This window comes from Austrofundulus limnaeus, unplaced genomic scaffold (genome assembly GCF_001266775.1).
Source record: "Austrofundulus limnaeus strain Quisiro unplaced genomic scaffold, Austrofundulus_limnaeus-1.0 Scaffold575, whole genome shotgun sequence".
Classification (NCBI taxonomy): domain Eukaryota; kingdom Metazoa; phylum Chordata; class Actinopteri; order Cyprinodontiformes; family Rivulidae; genus Austrofundulus; species Austrofundulus limnaeus.
The window spans coordinates 243,043-247,856 of NW_013952977.1; the positions used below are offsets into that span (position 1 = coordinate 243,043).

A 4,814-nucleotide genomic window follows, 5' to 3' on the forward strand; every position below is an offset into this window, starting at 1 on the left:
GTAATATTTGGGGTCACAAGTTTTTGCCATGAATATTTTGTGGGTCAGAAGATAAAAAGGTTGGGAACCACTGGTCTTGATAATAGTACCTTTTATAGGTCTGATAGTTATATTGCCAAAATCTCACCAAGAACTACCTGACAGGGTCATTAAGAGATCAAAACTATAAAATACTAAAAAAAAAACACATGATGAGAACTCCAGACAATGTGATCTTATCTGTAAAAAGTTACCTGCAACATCAAAGCAACAAATTGYCTTCTGTGCCTGAGTTTACCAATGATAAAACATAACAGTAACACMTCCAAATTTGTCCCTTTATCCATACAAAATGATCCTGTATTCTTCTGCAAACAGTGGAAAATGGTAAACATATTTTTAAGAGGCTAAAGGGGATGTGCCATATCTGTGTGATCAACGATTCTCTGCGCAAACAGGAAACACTGACTGGACTGAGAACGACGCTCACTTTCTCCTCTTTTATTGTGTTGTTAGTCCCGTGTAGACTGCAATGTCACAAGTCGTGTTTAAATTGAAAAAAGGGGAGGGGGGTAGGTAGGAAAAGCGAGAACCAGCCTACATCATTTCGCGATTCCACCAGAGTCGACTGGAATAACAATTCAGAGGCAACCCAAAAAAAAACCCTTGGATAAATAATAAAAAGAGTAAAACCTCCTCACACATGCACCGTACTCACGTGTCCCTTTCTTCTCACTAGCTCGGCGTGTAGCTTTAACACATGCTAAATCCAAATGAGGGTGAACTTGAAAGCTGTTTTGGTTTTAATTCAGTCGAAGACAGCTGAAATGTTTGCGCTGCTCCAGAAATGTTCACCGAGGACGGATGAAGCGAGTACCCTCTCAAACAGTCAACATATTTTTAGAAATGCTAATCCCAGTTGTATCCATCACCCCAACCTGTAGAGTAATGTATGGTCGTCTTTACATTCAGAAAACCCAAGTCAAACGACTGGCAGTGCTAGGCTGTGTTGAGCTGATTAGCCAACACGGCATGCTAGCTAACAGGCAGAGGAGCTAACTTGTCCTGCTAACACTGCACAATGAGAAACGAACAGCTGGTTAGAAGTGAGGCTTGGGTTTAAAAAACAAGGATACAAATAAAACATCCCCGCGTGTAGCTTAAGCCTCGCTGACATTTTAGCTAATCAGTTAAAAGCACCCCGGGCTGCAAGGAGAGCTAGCTACAATGCTAATGCTACGTGTGGCTGTGAAGTGACAGAGGAGCTCTCCTCCTCCTCCTCCTCCTGCTGCTGCTGCTGCATCACCTCCTTTTCTCCTTTCACTCTGTGAAAACCCGAGCCAGTCGGGGATCCCGGTCCGCCTTTCGGAAACAAGTCGCTCTGGAAGGAGATGTCCTCATTTCCACGAAGGTTTCTTCGCGGCTGCTCCGGCTCACAGCCACATACCAGCGTCACGGCTCGGCGAATGTTGGCCGCTCTGGTGGACSGCAAAGACGGACTGATGAGCTGCTGCTGCCGCTCCGAGATCCCAACTGGTCAGCAGCCTGCTGCTCACACAGCCAGGGTCCGTCTGCTGATGTGTGGTGTGGCTCATGCGCTCATACACAACATGGAAGTTACTATTAATAATACAAATAATCATTTAACGACTTAACTGAGTTGTTTCTTTAAGGTGGGGGTCTGCAAACTTTATAAATGCATGAGCAATTTGTAACATATAAACTTTTATTTTTACTGTTTCTCATTATGAAGTAGAACTAAATTTTCTTGACACCCCCACCCCCAGCAAAAAAAGCCCCAAAAAAAGCAAAAGCATACAACCCTGTAAGCAAAAGGTGTGAATCAGGGCCCCAAGGATAACCAACACAAAGAGGGAAAAAACAAAAACAAGGGGACTTTGAGCCCCACCTGCATTCACTACATACACGACATGACACCTGAGAACCACAGCATCCAAACCAATAAGTCAGGTGATGGGGCACACCCTCAATGAACAATAGATCTAATCAAGCCTATTGTTAGGCGATGGCCCTCTTTTGCATGTGACTAACCTGTTTGTCCACCATGTGGAGGCAGTGCTTTTAAGGCTGAGTTCACCTGAAACTCATCAGACTGAGGAAGTCTCTTGGATGAGAGACGAAACGTTTCACTAAAGAAGAACTCATCGGACCTACTTATTTTTTCTTTTTGAAAAAAAAAAGCAGTTTACAAATTTTCCTTCCATCTTGTTTAGCCTATCTGTAGTCAGATCTCCTTATCCCCAGCAACACTTTCCAGTTCCTCCCGGGGGTCCCCAATTCCCAGGTCAGACAAGGTACACAATTCCTACAGCATGTTCTGGGTCTGCCCAGAAAATCTCCATGAGGAGGCGCCCAGTAGGTATCCTAATCAGATTCCTGAACARGGTTGGGCATCGTTTGAATTTGAACGATTCCGGTTCCTCATTTGGATTCCGGTTCCCAATGATTCGCAATTTTRAATCTTTTCAGAGGCAGGGTCAAAAAAGTTTACATGGTTTAAATGTGGTAGCTAACCAGAGTTCTTTTAGATGAACCAATGTTATGAATTTATTTTTCACACAGGGGTACTCTTCAAAACTTGTCTATCTAACCAAATCATACACATATCCAGCCAGAGTATTTTGGATCTTGTTTTGAGACAATATACTAAGCAAGAGCAGAAAGTGTTTGATTATTAATCTAGTTAGCCTGGAAATGTTTTCCTCGTTTCAAGTCTTACCAAGCGCAATTGTCTTACTGCACTGGCAGATTATTTCACCTAATTTGACAATTTGAGTCTGAACACCAACTCAAASTGGTGTTCGGTGGCTCACCTAGGTGGCTCATGGGTTTTTTCCTTCRTTGGTGTTGGGTGGCTTCTGGCAGACTGGGTATTGAAACTAAGTATCGAAATTTAAAAGTACGAACGATTCCGGGAGAGTTGAAACATTAGTCCTGGCTCCAATCAATACTCGAGACTCGATGCCCAACCCTATTCCTGAACCACCTCAATTGATTCCTTCCACGAGAAGGAGCAGCAGCTCTACTCTGAGCTCCCCCAGATTATAAATCCCCTCATCCTATCTCCAAGGCTGAACCACCCTCATAAGGAAGCTCATTTCAGCCACTTGTATCCAGGATTGTTCTTTCTGTCATGATCCAAGTCTAATGACCACAGGTGAGGGTTGGAATRTAGACAGACCAGTATAATTGAGAGCTTTGTATTTCAACTCAACTCTTTCAATACGACCAACCAAAGCAACGCGCTGAAGAAGGCCTCGATGTGTCGGTCAATCTCCTCAGGAACAAGATGCCCACCAAAGGCAAAGTCTTCCCCTCACCTGGAGGGGGTAATCCTCATACTTCCTGTTGAGAACCATGTCCTCAGACTGAGGAGCTRATTCTAATCTTAGCTGCTTCAGGCTCCAGTGCACGCTGAAGGTCTTGGCCTGAAGACACCAACAGAACATGAAAATTAGTGTATCATTATGAAATCTTTCTAGTGTGGTAACTTTGTTACTGTGCAGTTTTTTCAGACCCACACATAGAATGATATAACAAAATTTTAATGCTTTTGGACTAAAATTATCTTGTAGCTTAAAAATGTTTAAAAATACATTTTTACACAATTGTTGATTTGTATAGTTCTGAATGATTCTTGGCGACTACCACATCAAGTTTTAGCTCAATATCTGTGAAATGAACTGAGCGGTAGCTATTTTTGTTTCAGCTAATGTTGATTAGCAGTGGTGGCCATCTTGAATTGGACTGACACCAGAAGTTAATCAGTTGCAGAATGCACATGCAGTGAAGTTTTGTTAAAATTGCTCCATTGGCTTAAAAGATATTAAGCAATATCTTCCCCTTGTAACAGAACAAGGGGAAAAAACTGWATTCTTTTCCCTTTTGGTGGTGGGGTGTAATACAAATACATACATGCATCTAAGTGTCAAACCAAAAATATCAGTCAGCTCTGACAAATGACCTCACATGACCTTATAAGACTCTGCCCACAATATTTCAAGGCTTTGCCAGAAACAAAAGAAAGAATTTTGTTGGATGCAAAGTTTGTGCATACACCCACAAGTGCAGGATGAGTCATCAACCTTTTTGTTTAATCAGCTTCCACAAAAAATAAAARCTCCAAAGGACAACTTTGAACTGGAAGACAACTTTGTTCTTCATAATTGGGTCAAAGAATTATTWATAAGTGACACACAGAGCAAAGGATGAATCGTATTTTAAGATTAGTACATCCAGTTTCCTTCCACGGGCCTTTAATGTTACAAAGTGAGAAAAAAAACATTAAACTGGGCCACAGGTGCACGTGAGAAATATCAAGATAAAAATGAAAACAATATCTCATCGAAAGGACATTTAGARGAAAAACAACTTTTCATAATGTTTGGTTTTAGCAAACCTTGATCCAAGAGTAACTTTTGTAATAATACCTACGATAATAGCTAATAATAACTTTAACTTTTAAATAACTTTAAAAACTAATAACTTTTGTAATAATAGCTAATAATACTCAGGTTCTATCTAGCTATAGAGCCTGAGTCTTAGGCTACGTTCACACTGCAGGCAAATCCGACCCAAATCCGATTTTTTTGACCCATCTGACTCATATCCGATTTTTTTATGACAGTCTGAACGAGACAAATCCGATTTTTTCAAATCCGACCCAGGCCGTTTCAGTATGTGGTTTTAAATCGGATACATATCCGATGTTTTCAAAGTGGGGTCCTGACCACAAATATATAAATTTAAGTAATGGCATCCTACCAAGAGAAAACAATTCCATTATTTTTATAGGCAAAAATACGCATTTATGT

The 4,814-nt window shown here is 41.1% G+C and overlaps 1 protein-coding gene across 2 annotated transcripts in view; it reads right to left on the reverse strand.

Annotated features, from left to right (window-relative positions):
• The window catches only part of man1a2 (mannosidase, alpha, class 1A, member 2), a gene marked incomplete at its 3' end in the record, with an annotated part of 171,924 nt that extends 170,324 nt beyond the window's left edge, over positions 1-1,600 (reverse strand). The window contains 1 exon segment of one of the 2 annotated variants that reach the window (XM_014026637.1): positions 1,286-1,600. 2 annotated transcript variants of the gene reach the window in all.
• Between the last annotated feature and the right edge of the window lie 3,214 nt (positions 1,601-4,814).